The sequence below is a fragment of the Phodopus roborovskii genome, unplaced genomic scaffold, assembly GCF_943737965.1.
Source record: "Phodopus roborovskii unplaced genomic scaffold, PHOROB, whole genome shotgun sequence".
NCBI classification, from domain to species: domain Eukaryota; kingdom Metazoa; phylum Chordata; class Mammalia; order Rodentia; family Cricetidae; genus Phodopus; species Phodopus roborovskii.
In genome coordinates, this window is record NW_026126511.1 from 28,192,112 (window position 1) to 28,211,696 (window position 19,585).

Below are 19,585 nucleotides of genomic sequence, written 5' to 3' on the forward strand. Positions count from 1 at the left end.
AGAAATTATATAAAAATACTTTCAAAAGTTGGACATGATGGTCCATGTTGTGATCTTAGTACTCCTGGTGGCTGTGCTAGGAAGACTGTCATGCATTTAAAGTTAGAATTGGTACCTCTAACAAGATATTTCTTTCTCTTTCATTGGTGTCCATCTGTTAGGGGGAACTGGCAATGGCAGCAGGACCTATCCCAGGGGCATGGACTAGCTTTTAAATGCCTATTCCCTTTGGTGGGATACTTTACTCAGCCTTGATACATGGGGGAAGGGACTTGGTCCTGCCTCAACTTGATACGCCAAGCTTTGTAGACTCCAAAAGGAATGTCGTACTCTGTCTAAGGAGTACATGTGGTTGGGAAGTAAGAGAAGAGGAAGGGGAAGTAAGAGGAGGGCGAACTGGAATTGGTAGGCAAAATGAAAAATATTTTTCAAATGAAAAATAATAAAATTGGACACAACTGCTTAAAAAATTTTAGATTTGCCCACAAAGGAAAACACTGTCTCAAAAGCAATGAAAATAAACTTGTTTACAAAGAAAAAAAAATTATCATACAAGGTTTTCACTTGCTTAGTTGAACTTACACCAAGTTATTTTATATTATTTGAAGCTATTGTAAAAGAATTTTTTAAATTTTTTCATCAGTCTGTCATTTCTATATAGGAGGGCTACTGAATTTTGTAAGTGAATTTTGTTTCCAGCTACAATGCTGAAGGTGTTTACCAGTTGTAAGAGTTTCCCAGTGGAATTTTTAGGGTCATATCATATCATATGCAACTATCATATCATCTGCAAATAAAGATACTTTGAATTCTCCCTTTGGATTGAGGGGGAATGAAAAGAGAGACAGCTAGAACTGAAGGAAATTTGAGGGTCTATAAGGAAACCTAGTGCAGTGTAAACTTCCTATGATATATGAAGTTTATTCTAATAAAGTTTCCAAATAATGTAGGCGATGGAACCCTACCAGCCTTCTCTTATCACCAAATAAAGCTTCCAGTGCCAGGACTTTTTTTTTATACAATTGAGTTGTTGATCCAAAGGGTCCCATGGAAATCTCCATACACCCCAGGATGTTGACAAGACAATAAGTTGCTCTCCAAAAACTGACATCAAGTCCCCATAACTGAAGATAACACCCACACACCTCATAGAATATGGAGAGCTCAAGCTGTGCCTACATAAAGCCTCCACCTTCGTGTTCTACTGTCCATGACACAGAACGGTACTCTGCAGGCTACAAAGAAAAGAAGTAAATAGTCACAAAACCACAAAACCTTTGATCTATGATCTTTCCTGCCTGCAAAATATGCTAGGACAATGATGGCACAAACCTTGTCTGATTTGACTTAAGGCCCTCTCACTAGTGTAATGAGAAGCCATACCTGCCATTGCTTGGCTGAACACGAGCAAAAGACCTAGGGAAAAAACTAAATACTACTAATAAAAAATAAAAAAGCAACATAAAATGACTCCTAGTGATCTTCTATGCTCATGGATTGGATCCTTATTTAACCATTATTAGATAGTCTTCCTCCTGCAGCAGAGGAAAACAAATACAGAAACCCACAGATAGAGAGCAAGGGAAGGGGGCAGAGACAGATTAAAAACATACAGACAAAAAAAAATCAATCAGACAATTACTATGGACAATTTATAATATAAATTAAATAACAAACCCAGTGAGAACCAGATATGAAGACATTTCTCCTATCTTCCCTTTTCCTGTAGCTTGCCTGAAGTAAGCAGAAGACAAGCAACATCAGTATCTCTCTCAGGGCTAATGTTAACATTAACTTTTTCCTCAGAGGAAGCCCTTGGGTGTGTTTCTTTATCAATGTTTTTCTGCCATTTTACATTCTCTCTGCCCTAACTAGAGTTGGCTCTCGGGTATTTCTCCCAGCAGGAAAACAGTTATGCTCAGTGAATGCATTGATAGCTAAAGCAGACATCCTTATAGACTAGGAGCATTGAGCAGCATCACAAGATAGTATACAAGCCGGGAAATAGTACTAAAAGCAGTGAAAGCTCTGAAGTAAAAAAACTCAGTTGGAGGAAGTGGGAATGCCTGATTTGGATCCACAAAGGAGTGGGCATACAACACTTCCTGAATGCTTTACAGAAATAAACAATAGAAGTTAAATAGGCCATGTTTTATTACCATAATCCAATACAAACTGGGATTAATGAATGTTAATTTAGAACTACTTCAGTCTTAACAGCTTAAAAATAAATGCTCATATAAAAGCTTGTGATTAGACATACAATACACATTAAAATGAGAAGAATCTATCTTCAGCCAAAACTGGTCATAGACTTTTTTTTTTTTTTTACAAGAAATATAGTTTTTTCCCTTAAAGTTTTTGCTTTAAGATATCATGCAAAAACCTTACAGGCTTACAGGGAAAAGATAGGCATGGTCGCAGAATGAAAATAATATAAATATAATAGAAACACTGATGCCTGTCAACCAATTTTGAAGCTTAAATTCTGAGAGTTTGATATGCTATAGGACTAAAAGGAATGGATTAATATTCATCTCTTTCTTTCTTACTCTCTTTCAAAAGCTTCTATAACAACCTCTGCATAATCCTTCTCTAAACAGCCATGTTCTCATGGACCTCAGAGAAACAATTGCCCTTCCTACATGCTAAGCCCCCCCCCCCCGCCATTGCACTGAGGCACACTTGTCATATATTGGATCAAATCTGTGGTCTACGTGCAGCTAGACCTAGCAACAGCTATAAGGTTGCTCAGCATGCACACAGCTCTTTGTACCTTAGCCATGTCTCCACTGGGTACCACAATGGGAGAATGGTAATTAATGTCAACCTCAAAGCGGGGCACTAGACCACAAACTGGATGATATGTTTGTTCTTGATGGTTACAATGGCAGCACTGACATCTTTGGGAACCACATTACAACAAGCAACAAGTCATGCATGTATTTACCATGTCTGGGATCACATTTCACCATTTGGTTAGCTGGCTCAAAGAAGGCACTGGTGGTATAACACAAATAATAAGAACCAGAGACATAAATTTGGGTTTAAGCTTGAGAGATCAGAGAAACAAAGCAGCAGGAAAGGCTATCCTGTCCTCAATGTGGCTAGAGAATAAATCTCTGAGACTGAATACTGAATGTCTTGTTCCTATCTTATATACCTCTCTAGAGCTGGGATTAAATGCATGGGATCCCAAGTGCTGAGATCTCCTTTGTGGGAGCTATTTCTCTTTTAAACTGATTCACTCTAATGTCACCTTTGGTGGCCTTGAACTCACAGAGATCCATCTGCATCTGTCTCCTGAGTCCTGGGATTATAGTGTGGCTGGTGGGAAATGAAGGTATATATCATTTTTCCTGGCTCTATGGCTGTGGATAGCTTTGCATTTTGATTTCTAGTGGCTTTCTTAAATCATAAACAATATATCACCACACTGGTGGTGTCTGCCACAGAAAACTGTTCATGGTAAGCTTTCTCAGCAGAAATGACAGGGGCATATGTGGCCAGAAGGAAGTAGATTCGAAGATAAAGTACCAGGTTGGTCAGATCCACATTCAGGGTTCCATCAAATCTGTAAGAAGCATTGTGAGATAACAGAATCTGGCTAATAAGGCAGTTAGGATTAATGTAGGTCAGGTACTCAATATAAGGGTTTCTATGATGGATGTTGTGGTAGTTTTAATGTAATTCCCCTGATTATCTCATTGTATATCACTATTAGGAGGTATGATGAAGTAAGTGTGGTCTTGTTGGAGGAAGTTTGTCACTGTTGGGAGCAGGCTTTGAGGTTTATTTTGTTTCAGCTTTGTGCAGTGTGACAGTCAACTTCCTGCTGCCTTCTAAACAAGATAATATAGCCAGTACCATATCTACCTGCACACTGCCATACTCTCCACCATGATGATAATGGAGGAAACCTCTGAAACTATAAACTGACACCTCAATTAAATATTTTCTTTATAAGAGTAGCAATGTCGTGGTATATCTTCACAACAACAAAAACCCTAAGTCTATAATGAAGGCAGAGTCAGAGTGTTTCAGGGTGGTATTGTAGGGCTATATGACAGCATTTAAAACCAGGGGTGAGACTGGGTAAATTGAGAACTCCAGCTTGGACTTCTTTGCATCAAGAAGAAGAGAGGGAGTTGAATCAGAGACAATTCTTCCACCAAAGCTGTGGAAAATTAAGACATCATCAAGGTCTATTCACTGGTCAACTAGCTTGTAAATTTGGACCAAGACAAGGGCAGTGATCTCCTTGCCAATGGTGAAGTGGCCATGGTCATTTTTATGAGAAGCTGGTGAGTTTTTCAGAGTAGAATATCTGGTGATAGGTACTGGTACAAAATTTTGTCAATAACAGTAGGTTAGAGATCTAGGCACAGTGCCCTAGGACCAGTGCCCATCTCACCGAAAAGGGTGTTGAAGGAGTCACCTCTTCTCTGGATGGTCTTGTTGGTTGGCATCTAGCCTGAAGGCAATAGAACTCCCCGTGGGCATTGCCGATCTGGACATTAGCCTGGTCAACATAGATGGAGATGTGTAACATAATAAATAAAAGAACCAGAGATTGATAGTGGAGTTCAAGTTTCAAGCTGAAGATCAAAAAAGCAAGGCAGGCAGATACTAGCTCTTACCTCTACCTCAGCTCAGACCAAAGGGGTGATCCTTAAACTGTTCCTGACTACACTACTCCTCAGATTCACTCAAACTGCTATGCTCTCCTCAACATGGGTGGAAACTAACTCTAAGACTGACTGAAGACCTTGATCCTATCATTTATATCTCTCTAGTGCTGAAATTAAAGGTGTGAGCTGTTACTCTTTTAGACTGATTCAGTCTCCTATAGCACTGGGTAGCCTTGAACTAACAGATTTTTTTGTTTGTTTTGTTTTTCAGTATGGAACTTAATTTTTCTTATTTTACATATTGATCCCAGTTCCCTCTCCTTTCCTCCCTCTCTCCCTCCCATGCCCCCTATACCCCTCCAATCCCATTCCCCCCAACTCCACAGGGAGGGTGATGCAACACAGATCTTTATCAACGTCCTCCCCATCATCCTCTATTTTCTGCTCTCCCCTCCTACCAAATTCCATCTTCTTCCCAAGGGTCCTCTTATTTTTATGTTTTGTCTGGTGATGGTGGATGTCCTTCTGTATATATGTTTCCCTTATTGGTTGATAAATAAAACTGATTGGCTAGGAGAGGCAGGGAGATAAGCAGGGCTAGGAGACAAGGAGAATGCTGCTGAGAGAAGCTACCAAGAGGAGACACCATGTATAGACTGGGAAGATAGGACACACCAAGTGTTCTCTGGTAAGACAGGGCCATGTATAAATATATAGATTAGTAGTTATGAGTTAATAATTAAGAGAGAGGTAGACAGTAAGAAGCCCTAGCCATCACTTAACAGTTTTGTAATCAATATAGTGTCTCTGTGTTTATTTGGGGCTGAAGAATGGCAGGACCTGGTGGGATAGAAACCTCTACCTTCAGTCTGGTGTGTGTAACCCATTTCATTTGACCGAGGTTCTCTGTCTAAGCAATGGAGGACTATTTACTTGAGCAGGAATGAGACAACGTATCAGTGCTACACCACTAAAGCATATGACTTTTCCACACCTTCAAATTTTAACTATTTGCAGCTCTTCTGTGAATTATGGGGTCTTATGGGTCCCATGCCCATCTGTGATGGAATACTGACATGCCCAGTCTTGTAAAAACTCTAGTTTTAGCAACTTTATATCAGTTTTCAAGGGTGTACCAATTGTATTTAAAAAAGTCTAACCTTCCATTAATCTGAAATCTTGATGTAGCTGTTTAAATTAATTATTGTTATGCTATCCATATATTGTAAATTTTAGCTAATGCATTTGTTATTTCCTAAAGGCATGTGACTAAAGTACTACTGCCTATTCAACAGCTTCCAAAAGCATCTTATTATTCAAAATGTAGATGACTAATCTTATTTTGTGTGTGTGTGTGTGTGTGAAAAATAGATCTTTCAGTGAACAGGTTGTCATTAATTATTATTCTTTATTTGTGAAGTGACACAGGGAATAAATTCACCTGGGAACATGATTTTCCATGCTTTCTTTAAGGAACATAGAAACTACTCATGACAATAAAAGAGTGAGACTTTTAATGAAGAACTTACATTCCAAATAAGACATCTCTCTTCTTTATTCAGATTGATATTACTTTTCTTTTCTTCAAGAATTATGACTGAGCTTCCAGGACCATCAGAAGAATCAACTAAGAAAGAATAAGTGAGCTTGGTGGGAGTGCTGTTCAAATCTTTATATTTTAGTATTATCTAAAAACCAAACTAGATATGTAAACATGCAATGCACACTTGTGAAGATGTATGTGTGTGTGTGTGTTAGCATAGGGAATGAACTCAGAGAGAACAAATTAAAATCATGAGAGGACTCATGCCTGGTTGGGCTCCTCAAACTCTGTTAGGGAAGTAACAGTTCTCAATTCTCATCAAATATTCTTGGCCTTTCTATACGAGATTTTTTTTCCACACCTGTCTTACAAATGTACTTTTTTAACATTTAATTTCTATCTACTATAAACTATCTGAAGAAATGAGTGGAAAACTAAGTACATATTTAGAAAATGCCCAATAGATACCAATTTATAAAATACAATGGTGAGTTAATGTATATAGAATACTTAATGAAGACCCTGAACAGTAACTTAAAATAAAACATGGCTTACTTACTCAAGATTTTTCCCAAGTACTTGAAACAGCCCATCCCTTACAAACCAATTGTGAAGGGTTCAATACTAAAAGATCCATTTTCTAAAATGTCATTAATTGGACAGGGACAAATTCACCATAATTGTCTTTTGTGTTCAATGTGGAGGTTGCTGACAGCCATGCCCTGGTCTATCCTAGACCAATAACTTTCTCGTTACTACTTTGGTTATGCTGTCGAAAAAGCAAAGGAGCTGTTAATTAGCAAGTGAGAATAATACTTGATTGATTCTACTAAATTGGATTTTGTTGACCTGCCAAAGTGAATTTGTCATTAGTATTTACATATTCTCTCTCTCTGTCTCTCTCTCTGTCTCTCTCTCTCTGTCTCTCTCTCTCTCTCTCTCTCTCTCTCTCTCTCTCTCTCTCTCTCTCTCTCTCTCTCTCTCTCTCTCTCTCCTGTAAAGGGCTTCACTTAAAGAAGAGCTGTGGAAAAATTTTAGTTCTTTTTCCTTTTAAATAACTATAGGCCTTGGGAATTTCATTTAATTTCCATGAGCCACAGTGTTCCAGTGTCTAAGAAATGTTGATAAGGCTTTCTTTATAGCATTAATATGATATTCAACTTTAGCAATACAAAAGCCTATTTGCGCCTAGTGTTCTTACTGTTGTTTATTGGGTAATTATTAAATCTTTGAAAAAGGAGATTCTTTAAAAGCAATAATGCTATTTTAAGAGATTTGAAGTTGGAGATTTTCAGCCTAGATTCAGGTGGTCACTTAGTACAAACACATTGGGAGAATCCAACATGAATTTTGAAATATACTAAAATTTTATAATATATACTTTCAAGTGTTTTTGATTCATGTATATGTGACCAGAATATTATATAATATGCAAGGTTAGGTGAATTACTTTTATCTTTCTATAACTGTTCCTGAACATTCATTCTAGTATCTCTTCAGTTTGCAAGTGTTTACTTTGTCTCACTGTTCCAGGTCATAGTTTGTCATGGTTGAGAAGTCATGGAAAGGACCTTGAAGCAGCTGGCCATATTGCAGTAAAGAAGAGAAAGTAATGAAAGCTAATATTCACTTGGTATTCTCCATAGTATACAGTTCAGAGAAAACCTCCAATCACGAATAATATGCATCTTACCTTACCATAAACATTAACCTAACCAAGAGACTCCCTTACTGACATACCCAGTGGCTTACTTCCCTGGTGAATCTACATCTGTCAAGACACATTAACCATCCCATTGTATCTACTTAAAATTAATCTGTTTGTTCAACTAAATGAAATTACATAGTCAAATTACTTTCAAAGTTGACTTACCAAGTCATCCTAATACTTTAGATATATATTTTCCCCATTGAAACAACAATCTCACTTTCTAATCCCCACTTTCTCTAGCTATTTTAAAAGTCACATTTTATAAGCTTATTTCCCATAGCTCTTTTTATTTTGTTAGTATAGATGTTTTCACTTCATAAGACAAGTGCCACTGTGATGTTATTTGAAATGGTATCTAAATTGCCTTTCTTATATTCTGTGCATGTTTCATACCAAAGCTATTCTGTGATGCTTAGAAGAAAGAATAATAAATGATAAGACTCAGGATATCAGGCATTGTTTATGCACTGGGCACACACACACACACACACACACACACGCACGCACACACGCACACACATGCATGCACTAATAATGAAACCAAGAAGGAGGGAGTGCGGAAGGATGAGTAGAAGAATAAGGGTGATAGAGAAGCTGTGAAAGAATGAAGAACATTGTCAATAAATCAAATGTGTGGGCATTAAAATTTTAACTCATATTAAATGCTTAAAGTAGACTGAAATGTACTTCAGGCTTTCTTTAGTTGTCAATATGCTTTAAGCTTCTCTAATACACAAAAGTTAAAGGCTGCTCCATTCCTTAGCTGTGCCTCCATAATTCAGAGATATTTTGCTAAATTCAACTCTAGCAATAATCACACTCATTAGTATTCTCTAATCATTTTAAAACCTTACTGTTAAATACCCTTTTTAATAAAATGAATCTGTCATTCCCTCTTCCTAAGGAAGGTACTAGAGTATTGTTAATGTATGAAGATTTCTTGGTTCATGAAGCAGTTCAATATTTTAGATTCTTTTTATTACCCGCAACACTCACAGCTCTGTATGCTTATTTCATGCAAATCCATGTGACCTCAGGGTCCTCACCTATGAAGTGAATATAAGACTGACCTTTTCAAGTTTGATATTATATATGTAACCCAGAAGATGTTGTATACCTAAGTATTGCTATGATTAATGCCACTGCTTTTTGTTAGATTCATTGTGTGTGTGTGTGTGTGTGTGTGTGTGTGTGTGTGTGTGTGTGTGTGTGTGTGGTAAGAGTTCTTAGCACAATAACCAATTTTAAGTAGACACATTATTGGATATAGGTCCAAGGCTATCCTGGAAATCTCTAGAATTGCTGTACTGACTTAACAATGACCATTGACTAGAAAGTCCACATTATCTCTTCTGATTTATTTACTATTTCATTATTCATTTTGTCACTGATTCTTAGGGGAAAGCAGCCTAATCACTCCTCTTTTGGAGGATATCATAATCAATGTCCTTAATTATAAACCAGATTTTCAGAGAAAAATATTCCTTATAAATGTTACTAAATGCAAAGAAAAATACAAAATTAGTAAGAATAGTCCTCATAAATTTTGGCACTTCCTGGTACTTTAAAAGAAATAAAAATGTGAATCAGTATTATTTAACCACACCCTCAAAAAATGTCAACCTACAGAAATAATCTATTCTTAGCAGTATTTCAGTATTTTAGTGCAAATTATAAATATAAAACATAAAATTTCTGACCTACAGTTTTTGGGAAATAAGACCAATACATAAAGTGAGCCTGGCTTAAAGAAAAAACTTAAATTAGTTACAAAAAATGAGATGCAGTTAATAGGGGGATCTTTAAGAAAATGCTCATTGTATTTTAAAAAAATTATCTAGAAACACTTTAAGGATCAAGGTACTTTTCATTTATGGAGTTTCTATCAATATGCCTAAAGGTAACACATCTATCTAACATGTGATGGTTTCCCTAGGAAATCAGTTCTTTCCAGTATACACATTATCAAAGGGCACTTTGGTTTTTAAACCAGTTGACACAAATTAGAGGTTCATTGCTCTCAGACTATTCCAAGAAGCTTTTGGCATCCCCTCCGTTTTAACATTTATGTAAGCCTATGAATTAAAAGGGAGCTCTAGGCAGGACGCTGCTGGCACATTGCTAAGGAGCTAAAAATACAATTGGAAGGCAGTAATAGTGTATATTTTTTAGAGCCTGAACCAAACATATCAACAAAGCAATAACAATAAAACTCAACCAGCACTGCCACTGTCTCTAAGTGGAAAGCACAGTGTGTACTGTGGAACAAGACCAAACAGATCGACAAATCCTCAGAAACTGCAAGTCATACTTGGCCAGGAATATGAAACATTCAAACACGTAACAGAAAAGCAAATGCAGCAAGTAATCATGTGTATTTCAATTACTAAGTCTGGCTAAACGCCCACTTAATTGATAGCATCTGAAAGAGTTACATGGTTCTGTGATGCAATGATAACTTGTCATATCAGTATTTCATTTAGTATAAAGCAATTTCTTGGAGCTTAAAAGGCTGCCTTCAGGAGGAACACTTCCCCACAGGTCATGCTGTCCCAATTACCTCCTCTCCATTGCACATCTTGCTGTGGCCGCTTTCTGCCAGAGAGAGGGGGAGGGGTGATGAACAGTTTCAACCAAAGCTCACCATCTCTTACTCCTTACCTACCAATCACATGGCTGCAAGTGCAACCGGTTTATCAGAGAGAAAAATGTGCCAGCAGCATTGAAAAAGCAATATTCCTGGCTGTATTAACCTATTTGTTGTCTTTTCTGCAAGAAGCTGAGGGAATTTTCAGAGGAAACTGGCTTGTGTTTAGATATGCAGGTACCCCAGTAGAGCCATAGCCTGAAAAATCATATCTCCACTGAGTAAGTACGTGAATGTTGGCAAAGAGGGCATAGTCACATGCTTTCAGCTCTGTGCACAATGGATAATCTCGAATTCACTTCCTGTATGAGTCCTAATTCTAATACTGCTTTGTGCTGCCCTGAGGAAAACCCTCACACATATACATACAAAACACCGTGGGGAAAGAACCCCATTGTCAGACGTATGCGGTTCCTGTTATAGAAATGCTATCATTACTGCATTCTGCCAAGAAGTAGATAAAATTGGGCCTGTTATATAAAAGGAAAAATTCATGGTGACAAGAACTAGTGCTCATTTTCATTCATTTATTAAAAATTGTAACATTTATTGAGTCTTACCTATGCCAAAATCTAAAACCTATTACTTCTATTGTTCAGGCCTGAGTAAAATATGTACATGTAAAATACGGAGTTCTATGAGAAAAATATCCTTCTATTAGAAAAACATAATTATTATATAAATGATAGTATTATTCTTTTATATTAAAAGCAGTCCTACATATGACTTCCAAGAAAATTATACAATTCACTGAAAAGAAAGCTAAACATTATTTTCATTCATTCATCCATTGATCCATACACTCAAAAACATTTCTAAAAGCATTAGATCAGTCCAGAGGATCACGTGGTCTAAAAAAAAAATAAGAATATATAAGAATAAATGTACTCTCTGTTTTAATGAGGGTACCGTGCATAGAACTTATGATAATTTAAACCAGAAGGTACTGTTCTTGGGAATAAGAGCACAGAAAGAGTAGGTTTTATGACAACATAGACACCAGTGTAGGTGAGTCTGAAATACCTGTGTGAACTAAATGTCTTTGAGAATTTTAAACTATGCATTTTGAACATGTACAATCCACCTTTCCCCCAATTCCTCCCAGACCTATACCTCTTCTCTACCTACAACTTTCTTCTTCGTTTAAATTTTATATTCTTTTTTATAATATATAATAAAATCAATATTTTTGATGCCTTGATTGACTGAAATTGCCTTTTTAAATTTAAATTTTAAATAAACTTGTTTTACTTGTCAATCCCAGTTCCCTCTCCCTCCCCTCCTCCCTGGTTCCCCTCCTAACCCCCTATCCCATCCCCTTTCTGCAACCCAGGATGGGTGAGACCTTCTATACAGAATCTTCAAAGTCTGTCATATCATTTGGAGCAGGGCCCAAGCTCTCCCTCATGTGTCTAGGCTGAGAGAGTATCCCTCTATGTGGAATGGGCTCCCAAAGTCCATTTGTATATTAGGAATAAATACTGATCCATTACCAGAGGCCCCATAGAGTACCTAAGCCTCCTAACTGACAACCAAGTTTAGTGAGTCTGGGTTGGTCCTATGCTGGTTTCCCAGCTATTAGTCTGGGGTCCATGAGCCCCTTCTTGTTCAGGTCAGCAGTTTCTGTGGGTTTTTCCAGCCAGGTTTTGACCCCTTTGCTCATCACTCCTCCCTTTCTGCAACTGGATTCCAGGAGTTATGCCTTAAACTTAAATTTTATATTCTTAAAAGCATATTAAATAGTCTGTACTTCCTATACATTCTTGGATTGGGGAGGTATCTTCCATTGGAGCATAGATGACCTTCTAAGACTGACACATTTATGAAGATTTACACCCTTTCCCTACAATCAGTTGCTAATAATTCCTTAGCTAAGGGTGCGGTTTCATGCCCACTTCCCCTATCTTTACTGACACATGGTCAGTGTTGGGTTTGTGCAGATGTTATGCTTGCTGTCACAAATGCTATGAGTTCATGTACAACTGCCTTGATAAGTTCAGAAAGTACTGTTTCCTTGTAATCATTGACCACCTTTATTCTTATAATCTTTTCTTCAGTGATCCCTGGGTCTTGTGAAGAAGATGTCTGATTTAGGACTGAGCATTCACAGTCTCTCATTTTCTGCACCTTGATCAATTATAGATCTTCATATTTATTGTCAACTATTACAAAAAAGAAGCTTTTTGATAGGAGTTGAAAGATGCTAATGTATGCATATAGAATAAGTCATTAGGAGTCATTTTAATACATTGTCTGTTTAGCTGAGCAATAGTATCTGGTTATCACCTAAGGTCTATGACCTATCAGCCACAGTTTTTTGGCCTGGTAATAGTGTTGAGTATAGGATTCAGCTTGTGGAATGGGTCTCACACCCAACGAGAAAGTGATTGGTTAATCCCTTGATACTTATGCCATTATTGATTCTTTGGGCATGTCTTGCTGAACTGTTTTTTATTATAACACACACGTCTCATTGTTGGTTAAGATTGATGATTGCTTTTTTCCACCAATAGTATGCATATCACTTAAAACTATGGAATCTAACCAGTAGGGATGATGTTTCCAAGTCAATATCACTTGATTTCTCCAGATTCTATGACTTAAATAGTGGTATCTTAAGAAACAAGTTCTGGTGGGTAACCAAGTGTATTTAAAATAGATTTTTATCTAGTGGGAGGCTATGGAACCTCAGTGGCCAAGACTAAAGAAGTAACCTGTTCCTAGCACTGGAATTTTGTTTGTTACATTGTGACTATTAGGGGTATCATTTGTCCCATTATAGTTTTACAGATGCCAAGTAGAGTCTCTTTTACAAAAAGCAATAATGAATTAAGGCATAGGCTAGTGACTTACCAGGCAATAATGTGGTCAGTCCCTAACACACACACACACACACACACACACACACACACACACACACACACACACACACACAAAGAGAGAGAGAGAGAGACAGACAGACAGAAAGACACACAGAGAGAGACAGAAAAACAGAGAGACAGAGAAATGAAAAAGAGTGGGAAGAGTAATAAGTACTATTTCTAAATTTTCAAACAAACTAAAGGATAGTATATGTCAAATCTGTCAAGGAGAATTTCTATTAAATAAGATCCCAGAATAGTTAGATACAAACCAAACAGAAATAGGTTATGGAGTCAAGTGGAAATGCAAAAATAAGGGTAATTTCTTTAATCAGCTACTAATGTTCAAGGAAAAGGCTTCTTGTTTTTTGTTTGTTTGTTTTTGTTTTTGTTTGTTTGTTTTGTTTTTGTTTGTTTGTTTTTGTTTTTTGTTTGTGTTTGTGTTTGTTTTGTTTTCTTTAAGGACAACTGAGAACTTCCTGGAATTGGACGAGCATGCTTAGTCAAAAAGTACTCTTCTGGTTGAGGATTTCTAGCCTTGAATATAATGATGCCAGTGTCCAGTGATTCTCTTGTTATGATTCCTAAAACAGCAACTCTAGTTGTTGTTTGTCCCTGACTTTTCTCAAAGATATCTATATAGTAAAAAAAATCTTACAGAATACACAGTATATCTGTTGTATCTAGGAATACTTGGTGCCTATCAAGGGATAGGCTTCACATCTTATGGAAATTTGGTTCCACAGAATTTTGCAAAGGAAAAAACTCATCTCCTGTTATGGACATTACTGTAGGAACAAAGTCCTGACTGAGCAGTGACCTTTGTTCTGCCACCATTCCTGATAACACAAAAAGACTGCTTAGTTTAGAACTAAAGAAAATCCTCAGATTATATCCATTTCTTCAAAACACACTTTTTACAATAATGCCACTGAATAAAATCCAGGTCAAATTGTTACTCTGAAGAAAAAGGGATTGCTGTTTAATGTATGTTTTCAAACATATTCCATCAATTCCATGCAAAGTATATACTAGTAGTGTAAATTATGGAAATGGACTGCACTCTGACAAGCTTTCAGGGTAATATTTCTTCATTCTACATTTGAGCACATCGCTTAAAGTGCAGATTTCCTGGCTATGTTCACTCTGCAAACACATACATAGTGAGAATTGCAATGCTGTCTTTTTTGTGGTAGGGTACCCATGTGATGCAGACATATGATTTGCATAAAACACCCTAGAATATATAATTTTTGAATGATGGAGACTCTGTGAATTAATCATAATTCTTAAAAGAATTTTGACTAACAGAAACAATGAAATTTTAAAGTGAAATATAGTAAACTACTTCCAAGGCATCTACGAGTCCATATCTATGATTTGAGGGGAAAACTGACTAGGTGGATTGAGAATGACTTTTACTGAAGTCTTTATGTCAGCTGAGAGACTCACTGGATAGTCATCTAAAGTCTTCTCCATATAAGTTAGATCATCTTGTTACCATTAAATAGGTTGAAATCTATTAGTGATGATTAGCTAAAATGATAATAGATGCCTTGGTTCAAAGTTACATAAGATAAGGTAATGATGACCTTCATTTCAATTCTCAACAAAAACAAAATTAAAAAGTAGAGCCAAAAGAAGAGGCATGAAATGAGTATAAATACATATATAGATAAATAGAATAACATAACAATGGAAAATGATTGGAGTCATAGAGATCAGATCAGATATTATTAAGAGAAAACAGTAAAAATTCTGAGATATTCATAATTTTATGCTTAATGAGACAATCATGAAGCAGGACTTTTCCATGTTTTAAAAAGAGCAAGGAATAATCAATAAATATTTCATATTAACAGTAGAGGAAACATTTTAAAATCTCATTAGGTCCAAAATTCCCTAGATATAACCCTTACCAAGAGAATATATTTTTAATTATAAGCAAACCTTCAGATAAGTTATTGACTAAAGGATGTGAGCATCTACTCCAATGGATGGAGCTTAGCAACATGTATGTAGGGAATACAGGGTCAAACAAAAAAAAATTAAAAAAACCAACAATATTTCCTAGAAAAAAATAACCTGAACAGTTTATAGTCTCCCCTTGTTATTTTAAACATGCTATTATATCAGTAAGTAGAAAGTTTCCAAATCTTTAGAATGTTCACAGTCCTTTACAAATTACAAAATAGTACCTTTCAAATGAATTGATCAACATAAGAAATATTTAAAGACACACTTAAAGGAAACCGAAGTTGAAAATTATTCCAGAGGCAAGACAGGTGCCAAAAGTGTAATAGTTATACAGACACCTCTTTTCAAAATTGTTAACTGCACAGGATGCAGATAAAAAGAAAATCTAATGGTGACATTGTCAGGACCATCCATTCTGTTTCACCGGTTAGTGTCAACCAGTTCATTTACCAAGAGTGTACATGGTAAGAAGGTAAATTTCAGACCTCACTGGATTGAAGAGATTGAAGAGAATAACAAAGTGACCAAGTTCTGCTTATATGGATATATTGCATAAAGGCTTAACTTGTGTCTGATTTAGCAAGTTCAATAAACTCACTGAACATTTCAATCCATTTCTTTCCACCTTTTCTATCTAATCATCTTTCTAACAGGTAGCAATATTATGAATACTGAAATATCTTCACCAGTCTAGAACCTGATATAGTGTACCTACTACTTACACAACCAACTAAAATCTTTAGCTCCAGAAAAGGGTTACAGCTTGTTGAGTCATTGGCCAATCCCACAGACTTCCCCAAATATCACAGTCTATTGTCAAGGCTGACCATTACTCTCCAAAGCCTGAAGAAAGTGTTTGATTACTGAAGACCACACACTGAAAAATAGCTGGCCAATATAAAATGAATTCCTGTTTTGTTTCAGCTTTTTTTTTTTTTTTTTTGTCTTGCTGTGTTTTTGGTTTGTTTTATTTGATTTTCATTTTTTTAATTTTATTTTTGAGATTACAATACAGATACAATATTCTCTATGTTTTCTATCGTTTTCAATTTTCACAAAATAATCCTTATTTTCCATTTTGATATCAGTATCGAGCAAAACAAATGAGATAGTAGAAGCGAGAAAGTCTCTAAAATTCGGTTACATTTATGTATTTCAGAATAGGGACTACAGCATAATTCTATCCAGTAGGGATTTCTTACTTACACATTTGTTTAAAAGTTGTTCTCAAAGTTAACTTTGTATCCTGCCACTTTTCTGAAGGTGTATATCAGCTGTAGGAGTTCCTTGGTAGAGTTTTTCAGGTCACTTATGTAAACTATCATGTCATCTCCAAATACAGAAAGTTTGACTTCTTCCTTTCCAATTTGGATCTCCTTGATCTCCTTTTGTTTTCTTATTGCTCTAGCTAGAACTTCAAGTACAATATTGAAGAGATATAGAGAGAATGGCTAGCCTTGTCTTGTTCCTGATTTTAGAGGAATCACATTGTGTTTCTCTCCATTTAGTTTTATGTTGGCTGTTGGTTTGCTGTATATTACTCTTATTATGTTTAGGTATGTTCCTTTTATCTCTGATTTTTCCAATACCTTAATCATGAAGGGGTGTTGGATTTTGTCAAAAGCTTTTTCATCATCTAGTGAAATGATCATGTGGTTTTTCTTTTTCTGTTATTTATATGGTGGATTACATTGGTGGATATTTGTATGTTGAACCACCCCTCTATCCCTAGGATGAAGCCTACTTGGTTATGGTGGATGATTGCTCTGATGCAATAGAGAAGGTGGTATAATGTTGTGGGTTAGCTCAAGATGAGTTTCAAGTAGATGGCTAATGAGAGTTTTTAAGTATCTCTCTCAATGCTAATTATATAAGGGACATTAAATAGGATAACTTCATCTCAATGGTGTGAGTAGTATTCCTAAAGTTACCCCTCATACATGTTACTGAAGAAGACATAGATATTAGCTTTCCATTATGTAGGTGAGTAACTGTAGATCTAGACAGACTTTTTAATTTGTCAAAGGTCCACAAATCAGCTATGTTCAACCCCAAATTTGCTCACATTCAAGTATAATGTATTGCCCCCCTCAAATTAAAGTTAAGACTCATAGTCCTAGAAAGCACCAGCTGCCTTATGTTAAGTAAATACATATGTCATAACCTCATCTGTTTTCTTCTGTAAACCTTTAACCATTTACATAATTTTAAGTTTTTAAATATTCTCTCATATGCTTAAAACAGAAATGTAAAAAAAAATGTTTATTTTATTTTTAATGGAGCTCTAACATTTCAATTTATCTAATAAGTATGAAGAATTATACTAATGCATGCAATGGAAATTCCTTTTTCCAAATAGCTCCATTATTTCAGCAAATTGTTTTCATTATCAAGAACTTCATTTCATATATTTGGCATATGTGAATTCTTTGCCACATCCTCCTTCATAATATTGTTCTACCAATTATATTACAAAAATACTTTGCCCTATAAATAGCTCACCATATTTAAAAAAAATAAATGGAAGGAAATTATCCTTGAAGTTTAGCATTCTTTCTGCTTTATTAACTTTACAAAACATATCAAGATTGAAATGCATATTCAAAGCTTTGACAATTAAGCCAGGACTACAAAGCTAGTAGACTTGGGTTCAACAATTCTAATAAATTGTCATAGTTATATTCATAATCCATTTTACTGGGTTAAGAATCACTGTGGGTATAGGCAGGGTTTCTGGAAAGAAAAAAGGAGAGGAGAATCTAAGTGCACAGGAGATACCAGGAGACATGAAGAAGAATGAGGAAGTACAAGATGGAAGAGAGATAATGCAATGTGATAGAATTAATTTAAGTTATAAGAGCTAATTAGGAACAATCCTAAGACACAGGCTCAGCTTTAATCATCATCATCATCATCATAATGATGATAATAATAATAATGATGATAATAATAATAATCAATGTAAAGAGACTAGGTAGATGGCTCAGCTGTTAAGAGCACTGACTGTTCCTCCAGATGACCTGGGTTTGATTCCCAGCACCCACATGGTACCTCACAACCATCTATAACTCAGGTCCGAGGGGATAAGATACCCTTTCTTACCCCTAAAACCACAAAGTACACAGATACACATGCTATGAAAGCTCCCATACAGACAAAATAAAAAAAAGAATCACAGTGGAAACAATCTGGATATGTACACAAGAACATTTCTATGACTGTTATAGAAAAGGTGGAAGGCTCACTATTAATGTAGGCAGCACTATTCCATGGTATTAGGTTCTAAATAGAATAAAAATGCCTAAAATTACCCTTTAACTGCCAAGAATCTCTCTCCTTTAAGAATCTGGACCCAATGTGAACAGGGACATTATCCTGATTACCATGCCTTCACCTCCATGATGGATTGTGTCCTCAAACTTAGAGACACACCAAACCCACTTCCCTTAAGTGGCTTCTGTCAAGAATTTTGTAGCAGCAACAAAAAGCAATACATGCCTCATTTGGGAGAACTAAAGTTGATGTTTCATGTACTGTTTTTCATATTTGTGATTAATTTAATGATATTCTTATTTGTTCTCTTTGTTTCTTATAATGCTGCAACTAAACTAAGTTTTTTTTAGTCTTTCTAAAACTTAACCCCATATTATTTTGTTGTTGTTTTTGTGTTTAGTTTTTTATTTGAATGATAAATATCCACAAACTTTCAGTGTATTTTTATTAGGTACTTACCTTTTTTTTTTTTCCCCCTTTTAATTTTAAATTTGAAACAAGCTTGTTCTACATGTCAACTCAGTTCCCTCTTCTTCCACTCCTCCCCGGTGCATCCCCAAACACCCATACCATCTCCTTTCTGCTCCCCAGGAAGGATGAGGCCTCCCATGGAGAATCTTCATTTGGAACAGGGACTAGGCCTTCCCCCATGTGTCTAGGCTGAGAAAGTGTCCATATATGTTGAATGGGCTCCCAAAGTCCATTTGTATACTGGAGATAAGCACTGATACACTACCAGAGGGCCCATAGACTGCCCAGTCCTCCTAAATGACACCCACATTTAGGGGGTCTGGGTGAGTCCTATGCTATCAGTTTCCCAGCTATCAGTCTGGGGTCCATGAGCTCCCTCCTGTTCAGGTCAGCCATTCCTGTGGGTTTCTCCAGCCTTGTCTTGACCCTTTGCTCATCACTGTTCCATCTCTGCAACTAGATTCCAGCAGT

The 19,585-nt window shown here is 36.3% G+C and overlaps 1 pseudogene; it reads right to left on the reverse strand.

Annotated features, from left to right (window-relative positions):
* Window positions 1-1,175: 1,175 nt before the first annotated feature.
* Window positions 1,176-4,503, reverse strand: LOC127230451 (tubulin alpha chain-like; annotated as a pseudogene).
* Window positions 4,504-19,585: the final 15,082 nt, after the last annotated feature.